Source organism: Pteropus medius, unplaced genomic scaffold (genome assembly GCF_902729225.1).
Source record: "Pteropus medius unplaced genomic scaffold, Ma_sr-lr_union100, whole genome shotgun sequence".
In the NCBI taxonomy this organism is placed as follows: Eukaryota; Metazoa; Chordata; class Mammalia; order Chiroptera; family Pteropodidae; genus Pteropus; species Pteropus medius.
The window spans coordinates 3,411,194-3,424,442 of NW_024354499.1; the positions used below are offsets into that span (position 1 = coordinate 3,411,194).

Below are 13,249 nucleotides of genomic sequence, written 5' to 3' on the forward strand. Positions count from 1 at the left end.
TGAAGCACCAGTTTCCTCACCTTCCCCAGCAGCCCCTGCCACAGAAGTGTGAGGCTGCCCCATGCCCAAAACCTGCTAAGGTTTGAAATGTCAGAATCTGAGCTATTTCTCGTGTTCACTGAGAGAATTAATCCTTCGCACCCAGAAGGGACCTGTGCCATTCATGTAGGAAGGCAGACATCTGGCCCCAGATAAGTAAAGTATATACTATACATAATAATTCCCATCCCCAATTCCATCAGTGTTGAAATTCCACTATGAGAGCTCCATTCCTTGATTTCCGGGATTATCCTCTGATTAAAATAAAAATAGCTATGAGAGGCGTTGTAGACAAATTTGTTATTTGTAAAACATTCACCCGTGGTACTAAAACTGTCAAATTTCTAATTGCAGAGTCAGGTGAGCAGAGTCAGGACAGGTGCAGGATCAGCAAGTCTTAATTAGGGAAAAGGAAGAGAAAGAGGCCTGATGCCAGGGCCTTTCAGGAGGGTCCAGCACCTTGGGTAAGGCTGCCATTCTGCATGGGCCTCTGGGGACCCTGGCCTGTCAATCTTCTGAGCCTTCATTTTCTCCTAGCTTGCCCTAGCTTCCAGCCAGCTACCCAGGCCCCGTGGAAAGATCTTGGAAGCAAGGGGTGGGTGCCCATATAATGAGAACAGCAGCATCAACACGTAGGGTGCCTGACACCTCCTAAGAGGCATGGTACCTCAGGCTACCTGCTCCCTGCTCTCAGTGTGCAGTCAAGCTGGGCTGGGAGGTGGAAGAGTTAGGATATGGGATTCTAATTCTAGTTAGCCATCCACTAGACTGTGAACCTGGACAAGTCACAGGCACCCAGAGGCCTTTGTCCGCCCAGATGTTCCATGGCCATCTTGAAATCTACCAACCAAACAGACCATTACTCTAGCCAACCCTGCACCAGAGCCTCCCTCCTCCAGCCAGCCCCTCCTCCCTGCCCCCCAACCCACAGCCAGCCACCTCATCAAGGGTCCCAGAAAGCAGCCTTGACTCATCCCTCTTCTTGTCCTGTACACCTACTTTGTCACCAAGTTCTCTGGTGTTATGTCCTAAATATCTCTTTATTCAGAGCACTACGCCCTGAATCAAACCCACATCTCTCCATCCCTTTCATCGTCTCTGCTCAGTCTTTCCTCTCTCATACCCCTACCCAGTCAGTAGCCAGAGTCTCTGCTCTAAAAATGCAAATCTGGCCCATGCCTGTCACTTTCCTACTGAAAACCTATCAGTGGCTCCCATCACCTGGGGCAGTGTTCCCTCACCTTTTTCTTTTTCTAATTCTGCTCCTCTAGACAAAATCCGGCCAAATTTAGATTGTAACACAAAAGTGATAGGTATTCTTTTTACATTTATCAAATTTAAAATTTTAATTCTGAATTTGCTTTTCAAACTAAACACACGCTCCGTGTTGGAAATTCAAACCCACCCATCCCAACCAAGGAATAGGGAGCCTTGCCTCTCTTGCTCTAACTACCCGCTGCCTCTTGAGGACTGCCACCTTGTAGAATGAAGTCCACTCTCTTAGATGGCACACAAAGCCCCATGGGCCTCTCAGTGCCCGCCTCCACCCTCCCTCCTATCTTTGGTGCTCTGGGGCTGTTGCCAGCACCTGGCAGGCACCAGACTGGTTCCCACCTCAAGGATGGTCCATGCTGGTCTCAGCCTGGGGCACTCTTTTCTGTGCCTTCTTCCTTCAACTCACTGCAGGAACCTCTGCTCTTTGCTCAGGGGACCCCTGGAACCCCCTTTCACACCTCCATTTTGCGTTCTCACGCTCTTGACCCTACTCAGTGAAGACTCGGCTTAGGATTCATGGTCCTAGAGAGCAGCTGAGGATTGCAAATCATGAGAGACACTCCCTGTCACAGGCTGTTTTCTTCCCTGTCCCACTGAAGACCAGGTATATGGAATCACTGGAGTACAAAATCGCATTCCTGTGGGTTGTTCCTTGCAGCTGTGAAATAAACAAAAGGTCTAGAAGGAGAGTAACAGATGCTCAAGTTGTCTGACTTTTTAGAAAAATCTTTTTAAGCTCCCTGCACAATGAGGAGAGGCAGATGCTTGTCTCCTGCCACTTCAGTGGGCAGTTTCCAGACAGGAGCAGAGAGTCTGTATCACCTGGCTCCCTGAGTCCTAAGTGGAAAGATGCTGCACATTGTCATTTCCCAGCTGTTCCCACCACGGCCCTATGCACAGCTGTGCCCCATGGTGGGGCCAGCCTGGGAAAGCTCCAGGCCCGAGTCCCAGAGAAGGACAGCACAGCATTTGCTCTAAGTTCAACCCTGTAAGTCAGAGCCTAGACTCACCGATCCCTGAATGAGACTTCCGAACGTGAGGGAAGACCCGGTCACAGCCTTGCTGCTGTGACTTTGCAGGGTAAATAGAGACCGTTGAATAAGGGACTGTACCACACCCTGCCTGGTCTTTTCAGATAAAGAGAAAGCTCGCGCCTCTGGGTGGTGAGATTATGGGTGAAGCTTATCACCAGCTTCTTCCACGCATTTCTGACTTTTCCAAAATTCTACATTAGGTATTAACTGTAATAACCATTTAGGACAGAAATAATTTAAAAGAAGAGAGGGAGAAAGAGGAAGGAGACAGATGCTCAAGCCTCACGCTGTCCATCTCTGGAAACCCCCTTGGCTGGAAGAATGCTTTAACCTCCTGACTGCTGAGGGCCTAAGCAGCACTCATTTCTGAGCATGCCAGATGCACACTTTCCTGGAAGGGTCCAGTGAATCCTAAAACCCTTCTAGCAAAGGATGCCAAACTTAATGGTTGGTAGGCAATTTTTTCCATTCTTCTGCTATCCAGGAATTACACTGCTATGGAACAAATGAGTCCAGGATTCTTTCTCACAGTATGGAATCAGCTTTATTCCCTTTCACTAAACAAGCCCAACTATTTGTTTAGTATCTACTGGTGCCCAGGAGTGAGCAGGAACTGAAATTGGGCGTGAGAGGGAAGATTCCCAAAAGAAATGATATTTGGCCCCTGACTACTAGAGGCCCACAATCATGTTAAGAGGAAAAATGTGAATACAAATAAAACTATATATTTTCAACTAGCATTGAACACATTCATTTCAGACCGCCTCTGACACTCATTTTCAGATATATATATATCTCAACTGTTAAGTTCAACCAATACAGGAAACTCAAAATAAATGAAAGTGTTCAATGTTTTTTGGAACAGGAAACTGGAAACCTTGGTCCACACTTATGAGGGCCAAGGTTCTGAGTTAGCCCTTGAATGAAGACATTATTCAATCAACAGAATTTGGGCTGTTAAATCCAAATCGGTATCAGTGCTATGTTGGGCCCTTCTCGTCAGTGCTGCAGTGAAGGGCCCATCATCCTGGTTTTCAAGGGAGAATACTGAAGCTCCAGGAAATGGAGTGACTTGATCAAGGTCACAGAACTAGCAAATGGCAGAGCCAAGTTTGACCCCTTCTGGTTCCAGAGCCTGCTCTCTCTTTTTAATTCACTGCGCTTTCATCCTTCGTCCAAGTGAAGGTGAGCAGATGCAAGGGGCTTGGTAGGAAGGTGGGTAATGAAAATCATCAAATAGCCAGAGCTCAAGGCCCAAGTGCCATATTTCTGGAATAAGCCCCAGGGATTCAGCCAGCACTCGAAACAGTAATTCTGGTTCCTCTTTCTGGCATGGAGACACCGAAGGATGTAATTCACAATCCCTGCACTCGAAGGCCCATGATGGAGCTCTAGTAGTGGTTCATGAATGGCAGGTTCCATGCAGGTCTCAGCCTTGAGGCTCCAGCACTGAGCTTCAACCCACTTTTCAGATACCTCTGCCACCAATCACAAAACTATACGGAGTTCATGCTTTCAATGAAGGTGAAATAAAAAAGGATTCAGAAACCCTGGTGATGCAGAGACAATGCTGAACTAGCAGGACAGCTGGGCTCAGTGTTCAAATACTCAGTTCCTTCAGTGAAAAGGTCAGCCAAACTTGCATACTATGTAGATAAAAGCTCATCAAAAAGGCTGTCTAATTGAACTGACGTGTCCTCTAATTCTCTGTCATAGAATTCTCTGTCCTCAGGCCGTCATAGAATCTAGTCACAGATACTTTTAAGCGGTCATCTTGTCTACCTTTTTCCTTCGGGAAAGACTATACCTAAAACCAATGGACCTATATTTTGAAGTTTCACCTCGGTCAAGTTCAAGCAAAACAGTTGATTCTGCTTTTTGGTCTAATCTGACAGCATTTGTTCTTCAATAGGAAAGGGAACAGTAATCCACAGAATCGTGTGGCAGGACCACCCTTGTCCCATCCCCATCCCCAGCCAAGAAATCCAGTAAACAGCTATTGGGTGACATATCCTTCTATGTCTAAAAGAATAAACCATATCCTAGGCCACAAGAGGTGGAAATAAATGCTCTTTTAGCACATTATGGTCAAAGTTGTTTCGTTAGTTTTTTGTTCATTGGTTTTGTTAGTTTTTTTTTTAAATTGGTTTTGTTAGGGTTGTTTTTTTTTCCTCACTAATTGAGCAAAAGAGAAAATTATAAGAACACCTTGCATCTGAAACTGGAGAGGGCTCCCTCTCTTCCCCAGACTGAAGAAGCTGTAAGAAAGTCAAAACTCCAATGAGATCTGGGACCTGCTGACTTGGGGGAGGGAGAGGAGGAGAGTTAGTATGCCCAGGATGAGGGGAAGGTGGAAACTGGAGGGAATATGTGAAAGAGTCGGAGGGTCTAAAGGCTCACATAGGAAACTCTGTTAGCCTCTGGGACATCCATGTGGACACATCCCAAAAACCTGAGAAGTGAGTCTCAGATTGTCACAGTGCCAGGAACAAGATGGAAAAAATAAGAGACATGTTGTTTGACTTTCCACTTCCTTTTATGATCCTTCCTATGATCCTGTATGCATTGCTTTCATCGTGAAGATATTAAGGAAAAAACTATTTCAAACTCTCTCTCTCTCTCTCTCTCTCTCTCTCTCTATATATATATATATATATATATATATATATATATATATATATATATATAGTTATCATGATGTTTATCTTTCATTACCTTCCTTCCTAAATCTTATCAAGAGTTTTATGAAATCTAAAGAAGTTATGAAGCAGTGAGTAATGTTTTAATATTTGTGGGTCTACTTAAGTATTTATTTCCTTGAGTGTGATGTTAATATATGTATTGGACTTCATATACATATAGATAGATAGATAGATAGATAGATAGATAGATAGATAGATAGATATTTCTGCATTAAGTTAACCATAACAATTACCTTAATAATCTATCTATCTAGGCTGGTCACACAGGTGAGCAAAAGAAGAGCTTTGATATAGGACTCAGAAGTGAAGGCAGAGAGATGCCAGCCCAGGTACTGAATTGCTGTTGAGGGGTAAAGATAAATATTGGCATTATTGTAGTTCTTCAAATCTAAGACATCATTGATTAATTGACACACCATTATTTTAAATATAACTAAAAAAAGAAAACCACTGCCAGTTATAATTATGTCATCATTAATTGGAGGACATATTTCAATTTCAGAGATGTTGACATGTGGGAGAAAATGTGTGCCTTAGAATTAATGAAATATGTGAACACAATTTAGAAGTTAGTGTCACCAACTTAGGGACTGCCCTTCACAGCATGAGGAGGGTGGCAAGTCATCCACTGGGTTGAGAAGCCAAGGGATGAGATAGGAGAAACAGACCATGGGGCTTTGGGAGAGTCCCTCAACACTCTGACTTGGGGTTTATCGGCAGATGAGCTTTCATTGGCTGTCTGTCTTGCTTCTTTGCCAGATATAGTGTCCTGAAATTTATGAAGCAAGGCAGACCAACTTGCCCAGTTCCCAAACAGATTTCACTCAGTGTACATCCACGTTCTGTCAGGAAGCATCTTCCTCCTCTGTGAAACAGGAGCATAATGTCATAAGGCAAGAGCAGACCAGGATGAGAAAGCCAGAACTTAAAAGAAAATAAAATGAGATAAAAATGGAAATGGATTGACTATGTGGATTTCTGATTCACTGAGTCAGTGAAAACCACCTTGGCGAGAAGTGTTCTCCACAAAGACTAGCACACACTATGTTCTCAGCCACTGCTAGTTCCCATCCCCTATATCCTCGCTCCAAGAACCCTCCCAGATCTGCCATTTGGATCTGCCCTGCATTTTCTCAATGTTGAGAGTAGAGAGAGTTGAGGCAAACAAAGGGAAAATTAAGAACTACTGTGGCGTGCAGGGCTCAACAGGAGTCCAAAGCTATCTCATCACATTAAGGGCCCAGTGAGTTGGCTCCCCCATATAGCATTATGGTTAATAATCTAGTCTCTAGAGAGCATTAAGGGCCAAGAATTGAATCTCAGCTCTGCATCTTTCTAGCTGTGTGACCTGGGCAAGTTACATAATTTCTCTTGACCTTAGTTTCTTCATTTGTACAATGCAGAGAGGGACAGTACCTCCTTAGAGGATTTTGAGATAATGTATGAAGGTACAGACCTAATAAATAATATGGGCTCCATAAATGTTAGGTGCTACTTTTAAATCATTCTTCATGTGGTCTGTTGACATTTTAACAGCTGAATTTTTAAAATCACAATCTGAATTCCATCTTGCCAGCAAGCATACAACTGGGCTGACTGCCTCAACAAATGTTCTCAAGGGAATGTCAATGAATCTGTAAAACTGAGCTTAATAAAATTGGGCAGGTTCTGTTTGCTACTGAATTTCTATTCTAAAGACACAGGTATATTTTTGGCTGATATGCAGTTTTAAATGGTAGGTTCCATTTTTCCATCTGAGCAGGTAATCTGGAGCTTCTACTGCTGGTTACAATGCTGCTACATCACTAGTGAAAATACCTCAACTGGGCTGCAGGTTTTCCCAGCTAATTCCCTGACCCCTTTGACCTGGCCATTTATTATAGGCACAAAAGGCTGTGCCCAGCCGTCTGACATGCTTGTGCCTTGGGAAGGGCTTCTTGGCAGTGGAGCTTGGAACTCAAGAGAAAGAAATGATATTTTCAGTCTGTGAAAAAAGAAGAAGGCAAATGAATGCAAACCAGAATCATGAAGGGTATAGAGAGAGTGAATGCAAAGGGAGATCCTTCTTCTCACCTTTCAAGCAAATTAAAGGAAGTTTTACATACCAGTGCAAGTTTTAAAACCAGTGCAAGGTGTTTAGCCATGACAAGCTGTCTCATGGAAGCGTGTGCCTATACAGTGTCAAGATGGGGGTTCTTCCAACCTCCCTGCACCCTGGGGTGAGGGCAAGACAGCTGCCTTGGCCTTCCTTGTGCCCGGCTCCCTGGGAAGTAGGACAAAGGACCCAGGTGCCATCTTCTCCTCCACCTTTTGAGCCCTCCATAATTTCAGAAGCATTATTACATAAGGTGAAGAGCACAGATTCTGGTGCAGACTGTCTGGTTTATACCTCAGGTTTACCTCTACTAGCTGTGAGATCTTAGGTGAGTCACTGAACCAGTGCATAGCTGTTTTCTCATCTGTAAAGTGGGAATAGCAACTCCAAGGGGTTGTTATAAGCAAATGGATTCATCCGTGTAAAACACATAGGACAGTGTCTGTCATAGAAGAAGCATTAATAACGCTGGTATTATTTGGCAGTTTTCAGCAGCCTGGGTAAATCAGAACACCAAGCTGGCCTCACTGAGGAGAGTGAGCCCTGGCAAGTGACTCAGAAGCATGCTGCCTGGGACTGTTCCAAGGGGGTCTGTAGTGGGTTGAATGGTGACCCCTCAAAAAAATATGTCCATGTCCATACCCTAACTCCCAAAACCTAAGAATGTGACCTTATTTGGAAAATAGGTCTTGATTGATGTAATTAAGTGAAGAATCTCAAGATGAAATCATCCTAGATTACCCAGGTGGGCCCTGAATCCCATCACAAGTGTCCTTATAAGTGTCTTTACAAACATAGAGGAGATGGTCACGTGCCGATGGATGCAGAGACTGGAATGATGCTGCCACAAGTCAAGGAACCTCCAGAGCCACCAGAAGAAGGAAGAGGCAGAGAAGGATTCTCCTGCTAGAGCCTTTGAAGGGAGCATAGCCCTGCCAACACCTTGACTTCAGATTCCCGGCCTCCAGAACTATCTAAGGCTTCTGTAGCCTTAATAAGCATAGGAATCGCCTGAGGATCTTGCTAACTTGTAGGCTTTGCTTCAGCAGGTCTGGGGTGTTAATCTGCATTTCTCAAAAACTCCTGAGTGATGCTGATGCTGCTGGTCCACAGATCACTCTTTGAGTAGCAAGAATTTAAGAGCTTATCATCAGCAGCAGCAGCATGAGGACAAAGGAGACCCCTGGAACAAAGGTTCGGAAGTTGTAGATCCAATCAACCACCATACTGGGCCACTGTGACAGTGGAGGAGCCCAGCTTTCAGCTGCAGGATAAAGAGTGAATGCAAGTCATTGACCTCTGGTGGCGTGTCTCCCTGGACTCAGTCGATGAACTGAACAGCAGCTCACTGGGGCAATGCTAATGACTTCTGACTGCTCCAGTTCATCACTTTCTAACAGGGTCAACCAAGAAATGGTCTCATCCTTTCTGAGGGGAAAAAAAAAACCCCAAAAAACAAAACAAAACAAAAAAAACCTCATTCCTGGCTTACAGAGGGCCCAGAACAATTCCTGGGAGAAAGGAAACTTTGGTAACAGAATCTTAGTTTCCTAATTTCAATCAACTTGATGGAGACTCATAAATCGGTATGTTTGCCTCAATGTTTTTATGGAGTGAAAAACACTTGGTCCGAAAAGGAGATGAGAATGTACCTCTAATGGGCTTTTTGTGACTGGCTATTGATATGCTCAGATTGGTAGAAAAGAGAGGAAAGGCCACTGGCATAAATGCCCTAGTATGAGGTTGGGAGTGCAATAGCTTAACCCACTCAAAGAGCCTAGGTTAACAAACAAACAAACAAAAGCTGGCCCACCAAGTCCAATATAGGAATGGGCAGAAGAAAGTACAGATGTCCCTTGGCCTGAATTCTCACTACATTCATTTTCCTCCAGGGCCCCTCCTCCAATTCAATGCACACACATGGTTATATCTCTAAAATGCTACACAACCACCACAACTTCTCATTGTCTGTAGCAAAGAAGGTCACAAGGCTTTATATCATGTATCAATGGATGGGTAATGCTGCCTTGGCACGGCTTGGGGCCTCCTCTGCAGTCAGAAAGAACATGGGATTGATTTCCAATGTCTGCCATGGTCTTGGGGACAGGGAGGGGCACTGTACCGTTTCTTTCTGGACAGCAGGATAAAGTCATCTTGGCTTTCAAGCTCCTCAAGCCAGTACTGAGGCATCATCTCCCACTCTTCCTCTACGTGAAATATCCACTCCAGATAGACAGACAGGACCACTCTCTCCACCCCATGCCAGCCCTCAACTGCACACACGTCCCTGCCCCTGTGGCCTGGTTCAAACCAGACCTCTCCTTGTCCCCCGGTCAAGGTCTTTCCAGACTCTGGCATCTAACTCTCTCCTTCTTCTCTGTTCCAGTACCTTTCATTTGTCATCAAATTGGCACCTTTTCTGCTGTTAACGCATCTCTGTATATGAGTCAGGACAAAAATGATTAATGCATTAGTGTTCCCAGCATTTTCCCTCCCCACGGGCCTCTCCCCTCCCTGAAATCCAAGAAGATCCTGCCGCATTGCACTGTCACTTTGGGACTTCATAATGCAGAAGTGGCAGGGAAGGAAGACTGAGAGAAAACAAGAGAGGATGGGAACTTCAAAGAAGCTGGTGAGTTTTTAAGGTCTTGTGTTGAGAGAGGAGCAGTTATGTGAGCATGAGGGCAGCAGGTGGCAGAGAAAATAGATTTACAGGAAACGTTGCTATGTCTACATACTGCCCATTTCACAGCCAAGGAATGCAAGATCTCAAATTATTACAAAGAGCTTCTGGTTACTTAAGTTTGTCCTTGAGGCCACAGGCCTTCACTCAGCCTGGACCCCATGGGACATGGCCGTGTAAGTGTCCTAACTACACCTCACATGCTTGCTTCCTGGCATGGCTTAAAGGGCCATTTCCTGTACCTGTCTGCCAGGGTCTGGGGCAGACCCCTGTGTGGCAGTCGGGAAGGCCTTGAAAGCACACCCAATGCCCTCACTTTACAGTTAAAGAGCCTGCAGCCCAGAGAAAGAGTGCCCATTAGCACCTTGAATTCCACCGAGGCTGCAATGCCTGCCTGTGTGAAGAGCTGGCCCTGCTGAGGACAGAGTGAGATTGCTAATGCTACTTCCCCTCCTTCAGGAGGAGGTACCTTAGGTGAGGGGATCTCACACCAATCCAGTTTGACAGGTATTGATTGAAGACACTCTATAAAAGAGGTGCTTTGTGTGAAAATTCATTAAATATTCTAGAAAAGCCTGCTGTGGACACTGCCCTGTTATGAATTGTTTTATGATGAGAAGCATCCTTTTGCACAGACAGTAACCACCCCGGTCATGGGTGAAGCCCTCTGACCTCTTTGCATTTGAGTTCAGCCCTCCACCTACCGGTATGAACCTTCTTCTGTCTCCTCTTTCTCATCCTTCCAACTCTTGTGCCTTCTCTCCCTCCCCTTGCCCACCAACACCATCCCTACATGCTTGTCTGGTCTTATCCCACAGAGGCAAGCCCAGTACAGAAAAAGGTCGATGCGCATTGACAGTGTTTATTTCTGATAGTAAGAATGTGGGAGTCTCATTAAAGACCACTCTGGCTTTCTTGGCCTGGTTTTCCCATTGGCAAACCCTCAAGGACACATTGAACTTCCAGGTCTCATTGAATGTTAGGGTTACAAGGCCCTTCAACGGCAACCTGGCCTGGGCTACTCCTGGCCTAACCATTCCTCACCTTCCCTGCTGACCCCTGCAGACTCCATGTCACTGGCTTCCTGCTGGGGTGGGGGCAATAGGCGGCCCTGACTCAAGATGGGTGGGAACACGGGGGGCATTTCCTCCGTCACTCTCTGCCTCAAGTAGCATCTCTTCCATTGCTTTAGCTCCTGCCAGAAAGGCCCAGCACGTTCTAGCTTCCACAGTGACCCTGGTCCCTAGCTGAGATGACACCACCTCCTCCCCTTCTCCCTCCATCCTCCAAGTGGACGTGACTTCCTGCTAGAGCTAATCTCTAGGCTGCCTCTCCATGCCCTGTCTGTTTCAGCTCCTCCATGACCTGTGCAAATGTCCTGCATTAAATGCCCGGTATTGAGATACTTGAAGAAGTCCTATTTTCTATGTTAGACCCTGACTGATACACAGCATACCCCGCCCCTCCCCCTACATTAAACCTATGAGAAAACGGAGACCAAGAAGGTGTGATTTGTTCAAAGAAGGACACACCGATATGTAGTTGTCAGTGACTGGACTGATATTCCTGGCTCTGTCCTCCTCATCTCTGCAGAAAATGGCCGGAATGCTTGCTTTGCACTTTTAAGCCAAAAGAATTGCAAGTCATTGGGATCAACGAGTTTGAAATACATGACTTCTAAGGAGCAACCACAGTCATAGAAACACAGTCCTTTCACAGTCTAAACACACCCCCTAGACATGCAGAGTGATCCAAACCTCTATAGGAGATGGAGGTATGTCAGTTAGAGTTGCTCAGGCTACGACCATAGCCAGGTCACCACCTGCTTCTGTGCCTCAGTTTCCACATCTAAGGAAAAAAGTGACACAAAATTACCATTTCTAGAAGCATTTAAACATTTTTCTTAATGTATGCAGCAAAACTCAACTCCTCAGATTTTTGGACCAGATGGTTTCTCTACTCTGCAAAGTAAGTTTAATTTAATCGTTATTTTAATATGCCATATATTTTAAATACACAGTGCTTCTGCTAATTAATACTTTATAATTTCTCAAGAGTCCCACAGGCAATTGTTACCATTTGTAACTGGTGAAAGATAGTGTCAGGAAAATGAATCCCATGTCTTGCCCAAATTGTAGCCCTGGGATAATATATGTGAAGTATCTCATCACTTCTGCCCTGTGTGCATGGAGTGGGGAGAGAAGCCAAGTGTGACTCCCTTGGGATTGGATGATGGGGACATGTGAGCATAGCACCACCTCAGGCACTTTGAACACTGATATTCTTCGAAAGGACCTATAGGCCAAGATTAGTTACATAGATATACGTTAAGTTAAACAGACCTAATTAGAAGGCATGGACATACTTGCACACATATACGCACACGCAGCACTTGTAAGAAAAAGCCAGTCAATAGGGCAAAATGACCCCAGTCTGAGTGACCTTGGAAGGCAAGGCCAATTAAGCCACAGGTGCAGAGTGGGGGCTGGGGCTGTTCTGCCCCCATATCTCACCAGGCCCCCTAAACATCCTCGCCCCGAGTCTGATCGTTTAGCGGTTCGTTTGGCTAATATGTCTCCTCTTTTAAAGACCAGCACTCCTGGGAGAGTCGATCACATATTTGTTGATCCTGCCTACAACAGTGTGACTTAATGAGACAGCATTCTTCCTGGAGATTTGCAGACATCAGCGGCTGATAGGGCGGGGAACAGAAGAGAGCATGGAGCACTTAGGGAGACACACCGTGAGGATATACACTGCCTAACTTTATTGTGACAGGGAACCCTGGCCCCTTGAAGGTTCATGGGGCACCAAAGAGGGACAAAGGAGGAAACGTTTGCTTACCCAGTGTTCTGCCTAGGACAACGATGATGGACAGGCTCCCACTGTGCACACCCCTAGAGCCTCAGGATGCTTCTTTGTGGGGAAAGGAGGAGATGTGAGCAAAAGGCTGACACCAAGGCAGGGGAAGACTGCGTGTGTGATTAGGGAAAAGCTTGTTGTGTGAAACCTTCTTCCTCAAAATTGTAAAAATAACAACAAACTAGACTGGAAGTTCTAAGAGAGAAGAGTCTTGTCTAATTTTGCTCATCACTGTATCCCCAGCACCTAGAATAGTACCTAAAAAATAGGCAGCGATTGATAAGAATTGAAGGAGAGGTACAGACCATACAGCACAATGAGATGACACCTCAAGGCCCTTCTAACTGTGTCATTTCTGAAGGCCATAACATCCATGGCTGCACAATCTCTTGCTGGAGTTATGGGGGAAAGGAAAACCCTTCTGCAGATCCCACAGAGATATACGATGAGCTCTGCTGGCTTTCTGCTGGTCCCCTGGGTTACTAACTTCATTAGGCAGCATCTGCTAAGTGGCCAGCCCATATGTCACACCAGGCATCCGGACATCTTCCATAATGGG

At 45.4% G+C, this 13,249-nt stretch overlaps 1 protein-coding gene across 4 annotated transcripts in view; it reads right to left on the reverse strand.

Moving 5' to 3' along the window:
• The window catches only part of ADD2 (adducin 2), an 88,110-nt gene that overhangs the window by 43,074 nt on the left and 31,787 nt on the right, over positions 1 to 13,249 (reverse strand). The window contains exons 2-3 of one of the 4 annotated variants that reach the window (XM_039852510.1): positions 11,586 to 11,676; positions 10,543 to 10,545 (exon numbers count right to left, since the gene is read on the reverse strand). The exons of the other annotated variants lie outside the window; for them this stretch is intronic. The gene's annotated coding sequence lies outside the window, so the exon portion shown is untranslated. The remainder of the gene's footprint in view (positions 1 to 10,542; positions 10,546 to 11,585; positions 11,677 to 13,249) is intronic. 4 annotated transcript variants of the gene reach the window in all.